This window comes from Lissotriton helveticus, chromosome 2_1 (genome assembly GCF_964261635.1).
Source record: "Lissotriton helveticus chromosome 2_1, aLisHel1.1, whole genome shotgun sequence".
Classification (NCBI taxonomy): Eukaryota; Metazoa; Chordata; class Amphibia; order Caudata; family Salamandridae; genus Lissotriton; species Lissotriton helveticus.
The window spans coordinates 1,318,779,955-1,318,799,851 of NC_136059.1; the positions used below are offsets into that span (position 1 = coordinate 1,318,779,955).

General features: G+C 42.0%; 1 protein-coding gene across 1 annotated transcript in view; it reads left to right on the forward strand.

Annotated features, from left to right (window-relative positions):
* The window catches only part of LOC144818635 (uncharacterized), a 79,308-nt gene that overhangs the window by 41,381 nt on the left and 18,030 nt on the right, over positions 1-19,897 (forward strand). The window contains exon 3 of the mRNA XM_078676242.1: positions 18,274-18,343. The gene's annotated coding sequence lies outside the window, so the exon portion shown is untranslated. The remainder of the gene's footprint in view (positions 1-18,273; positions 18,344-19,897) is intronic.

Consider the following 19,897-nt stretch of genomic DNA (forward strand, 5'->3'; position numbering starts at 1 on the left):
TACCAAAGTGGTGGGTACAACGAAATGTGGCATGTGTAATATCTGCGAACAGTGTATTGTGGCAGCTGAAATTACTTGTAATGACAAAACTGTCAAATGTAAAACTCATAATAATTGCAGAAGCAAAAGTGTGATCTACTTGCTGGAGTGTCCTTGCGGGCTCTACTACGTTGGTGAAACTGGTAGAGAGGTAAGGACTAGGCTCCAGGAACATAGGTCCGCGATAAAAACAAAAAAGCTCACTGCCCCTATTGTTTCTCACTTTTTGGAAAAACAACATGGAGAAAATGAATTCAGATGGTTCATACTGGAGAGAGTTAAGGTAGGAAAAAGAGGTGGGAACCTGGTTAATGCCCGTAAAAAGAGAGAACAGTGGTACATATCGCTGTTAAATACAGTCAGACAAGGACTGAATTCCCGTGAGGAATGGGAGCGTATTATTGGTGGCAAATAGGCTGTTTGCCTTAAATTTACTCTCTCTTATCAGTAGTGATTTACTGTATTACCAGATTGTTAAATTCTTGAGGATTTACCTATTACATAGAGCTTACCGCTAAATGTACCATCTTTTATCAGCTCACTTATTTCATAGAGCTCACCGCTAAATGTACCATCTTTTATCAGTAGATATCCAATATACCATCCATAAGCAGAAATGATGGGGCTCTGCCTGTAACGTAGGACTGTAATCATTAAATGCCTTGTTTCGGCGAGCCTATGTGTCTCTCAACTACTGTTGCATCAGGATTTGCGTGAGAGACATGATTATCCCAAGATGTACTCGTAATATTGCAAGAAATATGCTGTGGTGGACTTTCCACTAATTTTGGAGATTTAGTAAATAGACAGGGAGTTTTTAGCATACGTAAGACTAAATATCGGCGATTCCTCCGGGAAGTAGCCGTAACATAATTACACAAGTATATGTGCTCCTGTGTGGTAATTTTATCTATGTACGCTCAGCCGTTTGGACACTGTGAGGCGGGCTTTTCTCTATGTCCATGCTGAGTGTAGTTCGGCGAGTAATGTAGGACTCCCAGTGGTCCTTCCTCTTATCTTTAACGGAGTGCTTCCGGGGATAGTATTAAAGCGAACACCACACCCTTTTTGGAATTGGCGCGCTTTCAGGTATTTAAATCAAACAGCCTTGCAGGCAATAGGTTTGCAGCCGGATACGAGCGGAGGAACTCGCGGGTCGACAGTGGCTCCAGCAAATACGGTATGTTCATGCCTGATGGGAGATAGGGATATTAGTCCTGGGTGGCGCAAATGTGTTACTGAATGTAGCTCCTTATCTTTCCCTACAGAAGCTCGTAGAGGAATTATCATTACCCTACAAGAGCAAGGATACGTCGGTGTTCAGTGACGTTATTTACGCGCTGTTTAGTAAGTGATCTCTGACATCAGGGTGAATGTAGGTATCCTTTATCATAATAATTTTCTAAAGAGGTCGCACTTTCGTTTTTCAGCGATAAAACCGGCTGGGAGCCCATCTAACTATGACAAACTAGCTGAGATCCAAGAAATGTACCGCGAGTACTCTGGATTTTAATACATTAGATGTAAGTATATGTAATTAAGAAGAGTGGTCAATATGACAATTAAAAAAATTTGTCAGAATTGATTTACAATGCGTTTCTCGTGTTATCCCACAGAGAGATTATTCGCTGAATCATTATCTGTTTTAAACTTGAAGGCGTTTTCGAATCTTGGATTTTGAATGTAAGTTCGCTAACGCTTGCGCTACTTAATTTCAGAATGGTGAGGTTAAGTGGTCAGGTCACAAAGCTCGTGCACTATTAGGTGTCTGAGAGCTAGGCAGTCAGACGAAATGATCTACATTTTGGTGTTTTTTCTCTTCCCCTATGCAGTTGCGGAGTTATATCTCTCTGCAGCCCTACGGAGAGAGGGCATACCGTCCGTGTAAATAGCAACTGTTCGCCTCACGTGGGTGACGTGCTTAATATACAAGGTGGGTGTACGGGTATTCTCGCTAGATATTTGGTGAGAGAGGGGGATAGCCCTTAGTCTACAACCAGTGTATAAGATGTGGTTATTATACCACCTGGTATCCTTCAGGATGAACCATGCTGAATAAGGATAAATAGAATATGAAATGCTATATCTAGATTGGATGTAATCCAGGTTCACGAATTACTGAAGTGACATTCATAACCATTATGTTATTAATATTATGTTATTAGTATGTAGATGTACACATCTAAGTAGGAAGAAATGTGGATGTAATAACTCTTTGTGTGTAAAAAACTGATTTGTTTGACAATCTGTGTTGAAAAACTATGGAGAGGCTGCGTTATTTTGAGCAAGAGCTGGGTTTATTTAAGTGATACTGTGTTTTGATTTAATGTACAGGATAGTTTTAACAATGCCATGGTGAAAGCACTAAGACATTTTTTATGTGATTGCAGATTGCTTGGGAATACAGACTATATTTCCTGATGAAGACGGCGATAGGTTAAATGTCCGTCGAAATGCGTTGAATTGAAGGGAATAATACTATTAACTTTTGATTTAGGATCTTTTGTGTATTTCCTGCTGTTAGGTGTATGAATTTGATTAGGAGTATTTATGGTTTGATTCATCCCCTTGTTATATTCTCTGTGTTCCCAAATTTATTGTGTTTTTATGTAATTTTTATTAAAATTTTATGTATGAATAAACTGTGCTTATTTTGAAATCACTGTTATCTCATGTTTTTAAACCTTATGCATTGCTCTTAGTTTCCTAGTCTCCAAGGTTGTAATTGTGTTTTTGTCTAAAATTTATGTTATTCTTCTATGTCACTGAGAAGTTGATGTTCGTTAAATTGATTTACCTAAAGGGAAATTTTCTTGACATAAAGTCATTTGTTGGTACCCTATCCCTTTAGGTTTGGGTCCCTCTCTCTTTTATTAGAGATTACTGCACGGCCCTTGTGGCTGGAGAGTTTGTTTCGTTCAAATATCACTGTAAAGTGCAATGGATCAATTTAAGACCTTTGGGTTTAGCGAAGACCAACTGCAACGTATTATTAATACCAAAAAGGGAAATAGAATAACAGTAGTATCAGGCAAGGGAGAAAATTGGGGTAAACTATTGAACCTTAAAAAGAAGCTCATACGTACTGAAGCCCATGCAGACTTTCTAACAGAATATGTAAAATCTGGTATTATCCCGATTGGCCTGCAGGTTCGGAATGAGCCTGGCCTTTTCACAGAGAATAGAAAATTCCTGGAAACATGGACACTTATTTCTAACAGATGTAGTAGAGACTGGATGCTCCTTATTATTGAGACCGCTCAGGGATTGATCATACTTGAGCAAGAGGAGATTGAAAAACTGGAAGCACAGCTTAAAGACTGTCCAGCTCTAGATGAGGCAAAGAAAAAACTTGCTGATATTAATAAGGATGTGGAGGGTTATAGTGACTATCTGTTTAACAAAAAAACAAACAAACTAAAAAAGGACATTGAACGCTTTTCGGTAGAGAATGTATATCCCTATCTACGAGAAAATTACTATCAAAGTAGAAGTGATGGTAACTGGGATAGACCTCCGAATCGGCAGATCTACTCTAGAGGTGGTAACAAACAAGTCACCTTCTCAGACACATCGGGCTCTGGCAGTGAGGAGGATGACTGTACCGACAATGAAATTGGTAGAAATGGCCAGGACCAGGGTCCTTTTTTAGACTCACGCCCAAGAAGGGCCCAGAGATACAATGGCAATCAGGGACGTGGCCAATACAATCGGGGCCGACAACAACAGTACAACCGAGCACCTCCTCAGCAGGAGTACTTGAACACACGGAGCAAGCAATATTGGAGACCAGCCAACTACCAGTAATCAACCTGTCAAGTAGGGAGCTGAGTCCTGTGGAAATAAGTATCCTTAGTAGAGGCTTTAGTTTTGTCCCTTCCACTAACCTAGACAAATTTCAACTAGAAAAGGATCTTAAGTCATTTTTTAGAAAAATTAGACTTACGCGATTCTTTGAAAATAGAGAGAATAGGGCCCATGAAAATATCTCTGGATTTAAACCCAAATCAGTGTTTACACCTACGCTGGGTATGGTGGGCAAGAATATTGAGGCTTTTGAGATGGCAGTAGAGAGTGGGATACACAGATTAATAGATAATGACAAAAAACCCTGCTCATTTAATATTTCAAAAGCAGAGAAAGAGGCGTTGGAAACTTTAAGAAATGATAATTCGTTGACCATAAAGCCCGCAGACAAGGGTGGCGGTGTTGTGGTGTTTGACACTCTAGATTATGAAGCAAGGATGCTTCAGATGCTAGAAGTGAAGGAACATTATGCACGTACCAACGCTAATAGCCTTGTAGGAATAGCTCGGGAGTGCCTGACTCTCTTAACGAACGCTAGAGATGATGGCTATATTTGTGAGGAGGAGTTCAGATTTCTAAATAATACTGAGCCCAAGACCCCAGCGATCTATGGCCTCCCGAAAGTTCATAAACATAGGGAGAACCCTCCTATGAGGCCCATAGTAAGCAGTATTGACTCCTTGCTTGAGCCAGTTAGCAAATATGTAGATCACTTCCTGAGACCGCTGGTCTGTAACCTTAAGTCATATGTGAGGGACTCCGCTCATATTATCTCCCTGGTTGAAGGGCTAGCGTTCTGTGAAGAGACTCAGTGTCTGGTTACCCTGGACATTGAGTCTCTTTACACCGATATTCCCCAGGCAGATACGGTCGAGGTTATACAGGAACTCCTATCCAATCAAGATCTGGAGGGTGCGAATATAGACTTCATTGTTGATTGTGTACGACTCATCCTGACTAATAATGTCTTTCTTTTTAAAAATGAATACTTCAAACAACTGAAGGGGACCAGCATGGGGGCTACCTGTGCCCCAAGTCTGGCCTGTCTTTATGTGGGTAGCTTTGAGTCCAAACATATTGAAAATGAGATGGCACCCTTCTTTGAGAATGTAGCGGGCTGGTACCGCTACATAGATGATATCTTTTTTATTTGGGAAGGTACCACTGAAATGCTAGAGGAGTTTTTATGTTGGATTAACTTAGGTGACCCCAATCTTAAGTTTACTCACACATATAGCACTACGAGCGTGGACTTTCTTGATATTTCGATTAAGAGCTCTGAAGGTGTGTTATCAGTGGAACTTTATACGAAACCAATGGCGAAAAACACCCTTCTCCATTTTTCAAGTTTTCATCCCAAATCTCAAAGAGAAAATATACCCTTCAGCCAATTCCTCCGTCTGCGGAGGAATTGCTCTGACATCAAGGACTACCATAAACATGCTGAAGTTCTCAAAAAGAAATTTAGAGAGAGAGGGTATCCTAAGAAATTGCTGTCTCACTCAATGAAGAGAGCTAGGTTTTATGACCGTGAAGCCCTGATACAGAAAACCACTAAAGAGAAACAACCAGTAAAAAAGGTAGTGTTCGTGAGTAAATTCTGCAATATAAGTAACCAAATAAAAAATGTGGTGAACAAACACTGGCATATTTTAAATCATGAAGAGGAGAATGCCCTAGAAAAACCACTTTTTGCCTTAAAAAAAAAAAATAAAAAATAAAAATAAGAACTTGCGAGATCTGCTAGTGCACACTTACAGAGAGGAAGTGGGTGAGATACAGAGAACCCTAGATAATACCAAAGTGGTGGGTACAACGAAATGTGGCATGTGTAATATCTGCGAACAGTGTATTGTGGCAGCTGAAATTACTTGTAATGACAAAACTGTCAAATGTAAAACTCATAATAATTGCAGAAGCAAAAGTGTGATCTACTTGCTGGAGTGTCCTTGCGGGCTCTACTACGTTGGTGAAACTGGTAGAGAGGTAAGGACTAGGCTCCAGGAACATAGGTCCGCGATAAAAACAAAAAAGCTCACTGCCCCTATTGTTTCTCACTTTTTGGAAAAACAACATGGAGAAAATGAATTCAGATGGTTCATACTGGAGAGAGTTAAGGTAGGAAAAAGAGGTGGGAACCTGGTTAATGCCCGTAAAAAGAGAGAACAGTGGTACATATCGCTGTTAAATACAGTCAGACAAGGACTGAATTCCCGTGAGGAATGGGAGCGTATTATTGGTGGCAAATAGGCTGTTTGCCTTAAATTTACTCTCTCTTATCAGTAGTGATTTACTGTATTACCAGATTGTTAAATTCTTGAGGATTTACCTATTACATAGAGCTTACCGCTAAATGTACCATCTTTTATCAGCTCACTTATTTCATAGAGCTCACCGCTAAATGTACCATCTTTTATCGGTAGATATCCAATATACCATCCATAAGCAGAAATGATGGGGCTCTGCCTGTAACGTAGGACTGTAATCATTAAATGCCTTGTTTCGGCGAGCCTATGTGTCTCTCAACTACTGTTGCATCAGGATTTGCGTGAGAGACATGATTATCCCAAGATGTACTCGTAATATTGCAAGAAATATGCTGTGGTGGACTTTCCACTAATTTTGGAGATTTAGTAAATAGACAGGGAGTTTTTAGCATACGTAAGACTAAATATCGGCGATTCCTCCGGGAAGTAGCCGTAACATAATTACACAAGTATATGTGCTCCTGTGTGGTAATTTTATCTATGTACGCTCAGCCGTTTGGACACTGTGAGGCGGGCTTTTCTCTATGTCCATGCTGAGTGTAGTTCGGCGAGTAATGTAGGACTCCCAGTGGTCCTTCCTCTTATCTTTAACGGAGTGCTTCCGGGGATAGTATTAAAGCGAACACCACACCCTTTTTGGAATTGGCGCGCTTTCAGGTATTTAAATCAAACAGCCTTGCAGGCAATAGGTTTGCAGCCGGATACGAGCGGAGGAACTCGCGGGTCGACAGTGGCTCCAGCAAATACGGTATGTTCATGCCTGATGGGAGATAGGGATATTAGTCCTGGGTGGCGCAAATGTGTTACTGAATGTAGCTCCTTATCTTTCCCTACAGAAGCTCGTAGAGGAATTATCATTACCCTACAAGAGCAAGGATACGTCGGTGTTCAGTGACGTTATTTACGCGCTGTTTAGTAAGTGATCTCTGACATCAGGGTGAATGTAGGTATCCTTTATCATAATAATTTTCTAAAGAGGTCGAACTTTCGTTTTTCAGCGATAAAACCGGCTGGGAGCCCATCTAACTATGACAAACTAGCTGAGATCCAAGAAATGTACCGCGAGTACTCTGGATTTTAATACATTAGATGTAAGTATATGTAATTAAGAAGAGTGGTCAATATGACAATTAAAAAAATTTGTCAGAATTGATTTACAATGCGTTTCTCGTGTTATCCCACAGAGAGATTATTCGCCGAATCATTATCTGTTTTAAACTTGAAGGCGTTTTCGAATCTTGGATTTTGAATGTAAGTTCGCTAACGCTTGCGCTACTTAATTTCAGAATGGTGAGGTTAAGTGGTCAGGTCACAAAGCTCGTGCACTATTAGGTGTCTGAGAGCTAGGCAGTCAGACGAAATGATCTACATTTTGGTGTTTTTTCTCTTCCCCTATGCAGTTGCGGAGTTATATCTCTCTGCAGCCCTACGGAGAGAGGGCATACCGTCCGTGTAAATAGCAACTGTTCGCCTCACGTGGGTGACGTGCTTAATATACAAGGTGGGTGTACGGGTATTCTCGCTAGATATTTGGTGAGAGAGGGGGATAGCCCCTAGTCTACAACCAGTGTATAAGATGTGGTTATTATACCACCTGGTATCCTTCAGGATGAACCATGCTGAATAAGGATAAATAGAATATGAAATGCTATATCTAGATTGGATGTAATCCAGGTTCACGAATTACTGAAGTGACATTCATAACCATTATGTTATTAATATTATGTTATTAGTATGTAGATGTACACATCTAAGTAGGAAGAAATGTGGATGTAATAACTCTTTGTGTGTAAAAAACTGATTTGTTTGACAATCTGTGTTGAAAAACTATGGAGAGGCTGCGTTATTTTGAGCAAGAGCTGGGTTTATTTAAGTGATACTGTGTTTTGATTTAATGTACAGGATAGTTTTAACAATGCCATGGTGAAAGCACTAAGACATTTTTTATGTGATTGCAGATTGCTTGGGAATACAGACTATATTTCCTGATGAAGACGGCGATAGGTTAAATGTCCGTCGAAACGCGTTGAATTGAAGGGAATAATACTATTAACTTTTGATTTAGGATCTTTTGTGTATTTCCTGCTGTTAGGTGTATGAATTTGATTAGGAGTATTTATGGTTTGATTCATCCCCTTGTTATATTCTCTGTGTTCCCAAATTTATTGTGTTTTTATGTAATTTTTATTAAAATTTTATGTATGAATAAACTGTGCTTATTTTGAAATCACTGTTATCTCATGTTTTTAAACCTTATGCATTGCTCTTAGTTTCCTAGTCTCCAAGGTTGTAATTGTGTTTTTGTCTAAAATTTATGTTATTCTTCTATGTCACTGAGAAGTTGATGTTCGTTAAATTGATTTACCTAAAGGGAAATTTTCTTGACATAAAGTCATTTGTTGGTACCCTATCCCTTTAGGTTTGGGTCCCTCTCTCTTTTATTAGTCATTTGTAACGCTAACATGTGTATTGGTAACTTTTGGCGATTGATTTATTAAACACATACTGGCTGGTAAGGAAAGTCTCCTTTCTGTGTTTTCAATAGCGTTAACAACAACCCCAATTGTTTGTTGCAACATTCTGTCAATTGCAGTTAGGGTAGGTAAAGGAGTTGGCACCAATGTTTGTTTTCTTGTAGCGGAACGTGTGTGCATAGGTGTTTTTCTTACCGCCGCTCTGCTTTTACTTTTACCCTCCATCAGGAATGTAACAGGCCGTTAATCTTTTATAATCAAGCACAGTATGGGATTACCTTAGTTGTGCAAAAGGTGGCAAAGCCAAGGGAGGTAGCCCGGCCCGGCGGTCTCTGAGGGCCTCAGAGGGCCCACCCTTTGCACGGGCTTAGCCCGGCGCGTCCCACGCGCGTCCTCGCGGGACGAGGAAGTAGGCGTAGTTTTATGCGCCTCCTGGCGCTGCAAAGTGATGATGGGGGAGGCGACCTTTGCTTGAAGGCTGCTGGGGGCTGTAGTTCTCTGGGTCTCCCGACCGGCGGAGCCAAGCCCGGCCAGTCGGAAGTGCTGGAAGATGACACGCGGCGGAGCAAAGCCCGGCCGCCCCACAGCCACGGGAAACAAACAGCGCACCACAGCGGGACCTCAGCAGGGCAAGAGGTGAGCACCTAGCGTGATAGCCCTCCCAAAGACTGCCACTCGGTCCTCGGCAGTAGGCGTAGTTTTATGCGCCTCCTGGCGCTGCAAAGTGATGATGGGGAAGGCGACCTTTGCTTGAAGGCTGCTGGGGGCTGTAGTTCTCTGGGTCTCCCGACCGGCGGAGCCAAGCCCGGCCATTTGGAAGTGCTGGAAGATGACACGCGGCGGAGCAAAGCCCGGCCGCCCCACAGCCACGGGAAACAAACAGCGCACCACAGCGGGACCTCAGCAGGGCAAGAGGTGAGCACCTAGCGTGATAGCCCTCCCAAAGACTGCCACTCGGTCCTCGGCAGTAGACGTAGTTTTATGCGCCTCCTGGCGCTGCAAAGTGATAATGGGGGAGGCGACCTTTGCTTGAAGGCTGCTGGGGGCTGTAGTTCTCTGGGTCTCCCGACCGGCGGAGCCAAGCCCGGCCAGTCGGAAGTGCTGGAAGATGACATGCGGCGGAGCAAAGCCCGGCCGCCCCACAGCCACGGGAAACAAACAGCGCACCACAGCGGGACCTCAGCAGGGCAAGAGATGAGCACCTAGCGTGATAGCCCTCCCAAAGACTGCCACTCATTTTTACTGCTTTCTCCATCCTTTGCCCCATTTTTCAGAGTGCTTTCTCCTGCTTTTACCTCATAATTACTGCTTTCTCCTTCCTTCCCCACATTTTTTAGTACTTTTTCCGGCTTTTGCTCTGTTTTCTACTGATTTATCCTTCAACCTTCCCATTTTTCTGAGGGTTGTCTCCTGCTTTTGCCTAGTTTTTGTACTGCTTTCTCCTTCCCCCTTTTTTCAGAGTGCTTTTTCTTGCTTTTCCCTTGTTTATCACTGCTTCTCCCTGTTTGTTTCATCATTTGCCACTACGGCCTGCTGTCATTGAGCAAGCCCCAGGCCCACTCTTCACGCGCTGCTGTACCTCTCTTTTTCCAGCCCCTTTTTCTGAGTGCTTTCTACTATTTTTCATTCATTTGTACTGCTTTCTCCTTCCTTTCACCCCATTTATCTGAGTGCTTTGATTACTCTAGCTTTGCCTTATTTTTTTACTGCTTTCTCCTTCCCTTCCCTCTATTTTTCAGTGTGCTTTCTCCTGCTTTTCCTTGTTTCTTACTGCATTCTCCCTCCTTTCCCCCATTTTTGAGTGCTTTCTCCTGCTTTCACCTCATTTGTTATTGCTTTCTTCTTCCTCTCCCCTGTTTTTCTCAGTGTTTTCTCCTGCTTTAGCTTCACTTTTACTGCTTTCTTTGTCCTTTCCCCCATTGTACTGAGGGCTTTCCCCAGCTTTTGCCTCATTCTTTTACTGCTTTCTCCTTCCTCTGCTCTGTTGTTCTGAGTGGTTTCTCCTGCTTTTGCTTCAGTTTTCACTGCTTTCTCTGTGATGCAGCTAGCAACTCCAGCACCTTGACACCATTGCTAGTGATTTGCCATGCTTTATAAATCCTGATTGATTGAATGATTGATGCACTTGGGGAAAACTTAGATTCTTAGTTCCTGGGGTACATAGGGCTACACATACTATTCTGAGGCTCATAAGTGTTCTCTCACATCAACTCCTTTATACTCCCCACCTTTAAATCCTCACAGATAGCAGATGTGAATATATTGGCCTGGGGTCTCTCTGATCACTCTCCAGTTGAGCTCACTATGTGGCTTGCTCATGAGGGGCTGGCTCGGGGTGGTTGGTTGCTCAAAGACCTGCGCTCATGGGATCACTTTTGGGAAGAAGTGCAATTCTACACAACACACAACAAAGGGTCTGTTTCCTGTGGGAAGCATTCAAAGCCATGCAAGAGGAATCATTATCCGTTATCAAAGTAGGGCAAAATGACAAGCCCGTAAAGAGGTCACAGAATGGGATGCCCATTTATTGGAGATGGAAAGGCTCTATGCAGATGCACCAGATACAGCCCTCCTTAGATGCATATGCCCAATTGTTCATACATCAAAAGATAGTTGACAAATTGAGACTGGCATGCATCCACCAATGGAGAAATAAGACTGTAAAAGTTATTTATTTCTCCGTGATCACCAACCATACAGCGATGTGCAAACTAGGGGATGACACTGGCAATAGCATTATGATGAACCTCTGATAGCGGGCGCAACTGCTGATTATTACACCAGGCTCTATTGCTCAACTCAGGGACCCCTTTTCCAGATATAGTATCCTTTGTGGTGGATTTGCTAACCCACCGACTCAGCTCCGAGGAAAGGCAATCACTCTGAAGGAACTGGGAGATGTCCTGACTTAACTTTAGCCTAGCAAAACTCTTGGCCCAATTGGGTTCCCGGTGGGTTTTTTTAAGACATAGTGGACACATGTGTGTCTATTATAACTATGATAGAGCTGTTCCTCAAAGCACTTAAAATTGGTCAGCTACTGTCTGACCTACGCCTGGTGGTGATTCTCAAATGGAACTGCCACAAACAACTGACCTTCCCACTGCCCTATCTCCCTTCTTGTTGAAGTAAAGATCTGGGCGAAAGCCCAGGTCAACTGACTGCTTGACAGTGGTGGAATCCCTGGTTCACCCGGACTAATCTGGATTTATCCCTGGCCGAGCTACTTGCCACAACTCTCGGGTAGTCCAAAATGCTGTGACCTTAGTAGACAGGATACTGGAGGAGAAGGCCTTACTTCTAGCCGGCTTCTGAAAGAGTTTAATTCTGTGCAGCAGCATTACTTTTTTGCTCTCCTCACTGAAAAAACTTTGGACCAAGATACATCAGCCTAATTAAATTATTCTATACAAATATCATGGCGTCTTGCGCCAGAGTGGCAGGTTTGATGACCCTAGTCTTCCCCATACAAGGTTGCAGGGATACTTACTCTCCTCGCTACTATTCATGCTGGCTATTGAGCCTTTGGCAGAGTGGATCTGAGTAGGCATACAAATGCAAGGCCTAGAGTGGGGTCCAGGCATATTCGATGAGATTTCCTATACAAAGTTAATGTGCTCATTTATCTGTCTAACCCATATTTGTCAAGTCTGCTCACTCTCTGAATTCTGCAGATTTTCTGAGAATTCTCCAGACTGCAAACCAATGTGGCTAAATCCTCTTTATATCTGATATGGGGCCAAACCCCAGCCACTAACCTTGGCCACAGACCTGGAAGTACAAACAGAAGGCTTCTGTTATCTATGACATACAGCACAGAGGATAGTGAGAGAGCTTGGAAGGTGGACCCACAACCTCTCCTCCAAAGATTATAAGAAGACCTCGACTTTTGGTCCATGCTTCCACTCTTGCTGATGGGGAAATCGGCAATTTATAAAATGGTTGTACTCCCTCGCTTGTTATACCAGCTACAAAACTACCCCTATCCTGTCCCCAAGACTTTATTAAAGAGTTTGAAGACAGCACTGAGGCACTCTCTTTGGAACCACCGACCTCTTAGAATCTCATTCACTAAATGTATGTCACACTTTGATGGTGACTTTAGCACACCAGATATTCTTGCAGACTATTGAGTAGCAAATCTGGTGATGTTGAATGAATGGTGATTTGGTGACGGAGACCCCCTGGCCTATCCTTCAGAGAGGTGGGCCATGCGGGGAGCACAGATTGCCCACTCTCTGTATGAGGAGCCCCCCCAATGCTTTCCCCAGTGACAAGACTAGTCTTCCAAGCCTAGAGAGATGCACTCAGCAATCGAGGTTGGCACAAGCACCTCACAGGGTCGACCGTGTTTTGGAATGGGCATAGACTTCAACAAGTGACAGGTTTGGAGTAACTCAAAGAGCGGGACCTCTTTGGTATTTCTGCTCTGGGGGACATCTTTAAAGGAATGACCATTAAGACTTCCTCTATCTGCATATGGAGTCAAACTTCATAAAACTCAGGGGCATATTATCAAGAAACGGCGTTAAAATTATCGCTGCTTTAGCGTCAGGAAACTGCCGCTAAAGCAGCGATAATGGGCTTGATACCATGCCCATGTGAATTTCCATAGAAGCCCATTTTCAGGTGTGAACATGAGCTTCTATTGGAATTCTCAAGGGCATATTATCGAGCACATTATCGCCGCTTTAGCGGCAGTTTCCTGCCGCTAAAGCGGCGATAATTTTAATGCCCTTCTTGATAATATGCCCCTCAGTTCCTCTGGTATCTGCACACACTCTTAATTCATACATCTAAACTGATGGAGCTTCAGGAATCCAGCCCCACAGAAGCACAGGTGCTGCTCAATAGTCTCATCTGCTACAAACATTTCTTTATACATTAGTCACTGGTTATACACACGCCAGATTCCTTCCCTGACCTGAGAGCTTACTGGGTGATAGACTCCCACAGATTGAAGATGTTGATTGCCAGAGGCCATAAGCTCCCCTAGAGACACAGCTATTGCTGCACAATTTCATTTCATGCAGTTAACATACTTGCATAGAGTATACCTTACATGTTACAGACTATGGCATATGGGTGTGATTGCCTCGCCACTGTGTCTGCCTTGCTCATTGTTGATTTTCTACACATTGTCTGGGATTGCCTAGCCCTTAATTCCTTCTTGTGGAGTTTTAACATGTTTAGGCAGAGTCCTGGGTTGGCCTTTGGCATTTACCCTAGACTTACGTTGCTACACATTTCAGATGACATTAAGGGCAACACATTTAAACAAACCCACCTGTGGATTGGACTTGTGGCTGCCAAAAGAGATATAGTCAGACTGTCGAAGTTGGTGGCTGCCCCATCGGTAGAGGAATGGAAGGCAAATCTGATAGAAGTATGGCCCTCAATAGTCCAATTTATGCAGCTAGGGACTGCCCCAAGAAGCACCGGAGGGTTTGGGGGGATTGGGCCTGTTCCGTGTGATTGCACTTGTGGCCTCAATAGATCGCTCTCTGTCCCTGGAGATGAACATAAAGTTCAATGGAACAAACTGAGAATGCTAAGAAGGTGGGTAGTTGGGATGGAGCAGTAGAGGGGGCATCTAAGGCATGGGAGAAGTAGCAGGGATTGATATTCAGACAGAGCGAATAGGCATACCTCACTTCGTACTGCTGCCTTTGTACCATTTGGAAGGGAGGGCACAATGCTGTATTGTGTTTTGCATTTCTGGACAGTGTACATTTACTGTTATGGTTATCGTTACACCTGCATCCATGGCGTGATTTCCCCTGGCATTTATGCCTTCTGACCACCTGTTTTACTGACTCCATTTGTGCTAGCTTTAGGACTCAGAGCACTTTACCACTGATAACCTGAACAAAAGTTAATGTGCTCTCTTCTTAAACCATGGTAATATTGGCCTATCCACAATTGAATATATAGTTTAATTATACGTCCCTAGTAAAGTGCACTACATGTGCCCATGGTCTGAAAAATTATATACTACTAGTCGGACTTCAGCATTGATTGAGCCACCCACTTAATTAGCCCTTTAAACATGTCTCAGGCAAGCCATGGCAGAGTCTGTGTGTGCAGTTTTAATTGCCATGTCAACTCTTGCCAGGCCCAAATCTTCCTTTTTAATACATATAACTCACCCCTAAAGTAGACCCTGGACAGCCCAAGGGGAGAGTGCAGTGTATTTGAAATTTTGGAAATGTACCTTTGAGTTTCACATGTGCTGATAGTGAAAAACTCTCACAATTTATTTGTCCCTACTGCAAGGCCTTTCCCTCCCTTAGGCTAACATTGGGACTACCTTATTATACATTATGGGGCACATGCATCAAAGGAAATTGCATTTGCAAATGGTGCGAATCGCAAAATTCGGAGGTTTGCGAATGCAATTCCCATTTTTGGGATGCATTAACATTTTTGTAATTTTCGCAATTTAAGAAATCGCAAAATTTCGATTTCTTAAATTGTGATTGCATTTAAGGGATCTCAAATTGAGATTTCTTAAATGCAATGCATCAAGCTCTAAAAATTTGCGAATTCGCAAATAAGGGGAGCAAATTACCATGAAGTTGACCTTCATGGTAATTTGCGAAAACTTTGAAAAATGCACTAAAGTGCATTTTTCAAAGTTCCATTTTACACACACACATGCCCATGAGGCATGTGAGTGTGCAAAATGTACTTCTAAGCAGATTTCAGGGGTGCAACAGGGTGTCCTTTGGACACCCCTGCACCCTTGAAATTGCATTCTTAATTTGCGAATTTCTAATGGTGAATTGCAAATTAAGAATGTCTTTTCATTCATTCCTATGGGCCAATGGATGGGGAGGTATTCCTTAATTGCGATTCTCAATTAGAGAATCGCAATTAAGGAATTTTAAGAAATCGGTATTTTTATAGCGATTTCTTGATGCATTGCAGTTTGCAATTCCTTAATTGCGATTCCTTATTTTTCGCAATTAAGGAATCGCAAAATGCAATATTGATCGATGTGCCCCTATAAGTGTAATTTCCAAATGAGAAAAGATAGACTTTTCAAGTTTGGTGACTCTAGACTCACAATTTAAAATCACAACTTATTGTGAAGTTGGACTTAAAGCTGCAAGTTTGAAAATTCCACTTTTAAAAAGTTGACATTTATTTTCTTTTACAATTCTGTGCCTTCTGCCTCTCTGTAAATACACATCTGGGGTAGGAGACTGATAAACTTTGTGCATTCCCTCCAGACAGCCTCACAAAAAGGGAACTTAGGTGTGACTGATGTGCCATCCACATCCCGATGGGACATTCTGGGCAGTACGGGAGGAAGAGGCTGACACTACACCTGAATAGGCAGTGCCTGTCCCCACACAAAGGACTGCATACCCCCCCCAGTGGGGAGTCTGGAACCACTGAAGGAAGGTCAGGGACTCTGTGCCCTCCAAATACCTCTCTTTGAAGTTTCCCCCACTTCAAAGTCACAATTGGGCATAATTACTAGACCTCTGACAACATCAACTAAGTACACTTCTGGACCTGTGGATACGCTGCCAAGAAGAAGGACTGCTGTACTGCTGAAAGGACTTTGCTGGCCTCCTGCTTTGTTGTACCTGCCCTCCTGCCTGCTCCCCTCCTTGTCTGGGAGTTAGAAGAACTGGACCTGCATTTCTACAATCCAGAACCAAAGTGACTCCAAGGAACAGCTGACTTTCCTCCCGTTCTGTAGTCTCAGGGACATCAAAGACATTCAATCAACTCTTCAACAGCACCTGGACCTTGTCATCTGAGTGTCTTGCTCTTCCAAGAGGTGGCTATCCAGTCTTGGGTAGAGTGATGCACCTGTAGAAATCCACGCCTCACCGTCATTGCACGGCTCGGAGCCGCCACTTCTCCTTGGATGATAATACATCGCTGCCTCAAGGACAACGCATCGCCGGCTGCATGGCTCAATGACAATGCATCGCCTACATTGGAAGTGTTTGGTGATGAAGCATCCCCAACTGTGCAGCTCAGAACCGACCCATCACATATATCTGCAGGGATCGACGACCAAGCATCGCCTCATCTTCTCCACGTATCGGGCCTCTGTTGACAACTCAACAAAGTACTTTTCAGGGGGACAAGGTTGGACCCTGTAACTAACCCGCGCACCATCGTGGTTAGCCTGAACCTTTGGATTTTTCCCAGTCAATCACGACCAGATAGCCCCAGTTGGCGCTTTATAATTTTAAGCACTATATTTCAGGATATTCGTAAAAAATTCATGCGATTTTGCTTAGTAGATTTTTGTCGTTTTGTTTAATAAAACAAGCTCTATTTTTCTAACCAGGTGAGGTATATTTTTGTGTGGTATTTCACTGTTTTACTTTATAGCATTGCACACATTCTTTACACATTGCCTCTTAAGTTAAGCCAGACTGATCTGTGCCAAACTACCAGAGGGTGAGCACAGGTTAAGTTAGGTTGTGTATCTGACTTACCATGACTAGGATTGTGGTTCCTGCTTGGACAGGGTACATACCTCTGCCAACCAGAAACCCAATTTCTAACAGTTATTGTGAACTTGAACAAAATGCCAATAATATTCTATATACAATTTTAAAAAGTCATAACTCAGAATAACTTAGATTGAAACCTTATTGTTGCTTCAACAAGTCAAAACTATTTAGGACCTGATTCACAGAATGCATTTGCAGAGCATGACAGCTACTTCGTGAGAAGTGTCCCAGCGCTAACTATAAGTGACTAGGCCCTTGGCAGTTTTAAATTGAAAAGAAAAGTTTTCCAGGCTTTTTTTGAAGGAGTCTTCAGCAGAGAGCATTTGGAACTCTAGTTGCAAATGTGAAATATCTGCTCCCATAGATGTCTTCCTGTGCTTGATACAGATTTTCAAATGACTATCTGGAATAGTCAGCATCTTAGGGAAGAAGGGATTCCACTCAAACATTATGGAGGCACAGTGAGCTCCATGCCACACCTGTTCCTACAAGCACGCAGTTTACATTCTTTCGCTATGGAACATAATTATCTGGATGAATAAAAAATGTTGCCCTTAGTCGAATAAATGAGAGACAGGTAATTGGTCACAAACGTAGTCAGCATTTCTTGGGCAAGCAGTCTGCTAACAGTCTCAATCAGACCCTCACACTTTCAAGGTCCAGCTCCAAACTGGCACTGGTCAAGAAAATGAGGGGCCCATTCCAGTAAGTCAAATGACCTGCTTCTCTTTTAAGAAATGTGACAAACGTTCGAATTGTGGGCTCTTATATGGCCACAAAGGACAATTGATGAGGAAAAAATTAAGAAATCAGTCATGTGCTATTTGTGAATATATGATGCATGTTAAAATCACGTACAACCAAAAACTTTGTGCCCAATTATGATGCAATTTGGAAGGCTCTGACCAACATTTTCTTTTTTTTCCTGTCATGTTTTTATTGCTCTTCCACTGTAGCAGAAGAAGAAAAAGTCTTTGAAGAAAAAAGTCTGGATTTTTGGAATCGTTACTATTTTTCTTTTTTCCTTATTTTAGAAATTGCATTGTTGTTTTACCTTTCTTTTAAAAAAAAGACTTTTTGGGACTTTTTCATTTGGGATTACCTTTTTTGTGGATTGCCCAAAACTGAATTGTGTTAAATGTTGTTTTCATTAAAGTTTTAACTTAATGGGCATCTGTGGCTTTGTGTCCTTGTCTTTAGATTGTTTGGGACTCTTCATGTGAGGTTTATTAAAATATCACCAAGAATCGAAGAAAGAAAACAACTTCAGGTAGGGACTTTGTTTTTATTTAAATTTTCAAAACACTAATGTTTTTAAAAAAAACTTTATTGGAGTACGAAGTCAAAACAGGAGAGTAAATGTAGAGAGTATTAGTTGATTTTAGTATTTTAAAATATATGCAATATTGTCAAGGTAGTCAGAAGCTCCCAATAATGGAAATTGATTGATCTTTGCCAATGTTCATCCCTTTAATTCTTTTGGAAATGCGAGGATTCAGACTATCTGACAATGATTGTGCCATCCTCATTTCCTGAAAAACTTTGGCCTCATTGTGATAGCGGTTGGTCGGACCTCCGACCGCTGTCACAGCCGTCAGGAGACTGCCTGACAATCACTAGGATGTGCCAGCCAATTTGGCCATTGAAAGTGTTCCTTTCCACAGCAGCTTGTGCTGGGCGCAGGAAAAGGGAAGCAACACAAACCACTGTGTGAAGGAGCACTTCCTGCACATCCATGCATCTTGTGCCATACACTATGATTAAACAATTTAATAATTAATTATTAATGAAAACTTGGAATTTGTTGCTTAATTAACTTACCACACTACACCCTCACAAACCTGGCAGCCCACATTTTAAAATATAACCAAAACAAATAAATACATCACAATTAACATAACAATACCCCATATCCCTAAAAACCCAACAGCCTAACCTAATATATAAATAAAAATAAAAAAATTGCACAATTTACATAACAATTAAATAAATAATTATTAATCAATTAAAAAATATTTGTTAATTAATGAATGAATTGTTATTTAACTTCTCACCCTATACGCTTACAAATCCAGCAGCCTGCATCTAATATGTAGCTTAAAAAATATAATTATAGCAGAATCTCCATATTTAGTAACCAATTAAATAATTAATTAAAAAAAATTAATTATTATTTTTTCTTCTTTTTTTTTCTTTTTTATCCTCATTGGCCATTCTGCCACCCTTTCCAAAAACGATGCCGCCCTAGGGCTTTTATCTCATTTACCAGCTGTGGTAACAAAGGCTTGTGCAACACTACTATCAACGAGGGGACTCCTGTCACGCAAGAAACCCTCTTATCAAGAGCACTGCTACCTTATCCACTTGTTTCCTGTACAGGAACAATCGCCGGTGAGATAGGCCAAGGCCTTAATCATTGGATTATTATTTTTAAATAGCTATTCTCGACCTAATTACTAAGCCCCTCACCCAAAATATAATAAAAAAGGTGCCCAAAAACTCTGCCTTTTCTTGGTTTGATCCAAGGTGTCCAATTTAGCAGTAAGTCTCATGACTCGTACCTAGTCCAAAATTGTGGGGGAAAGTGGGGAGACCCATAATTTGCATAGCTCCCTCCGGGCCAACAAGATACCATAAAAAACAAGCTTGGCTAGACCATCGCTCCCCTTACTTTGAAAATCGTATCTTCCAGTTATTATCAGCTCAGGGCTTACCTTAATCTTCTTCCCTGAAGCTTGTGCCAGGCAGTTACTTACTTCCTCCCAAAACTCTTTAATGTTCGGACATTCCACAAACATATGCAGGTCATCCTCGTTTAGGCTTT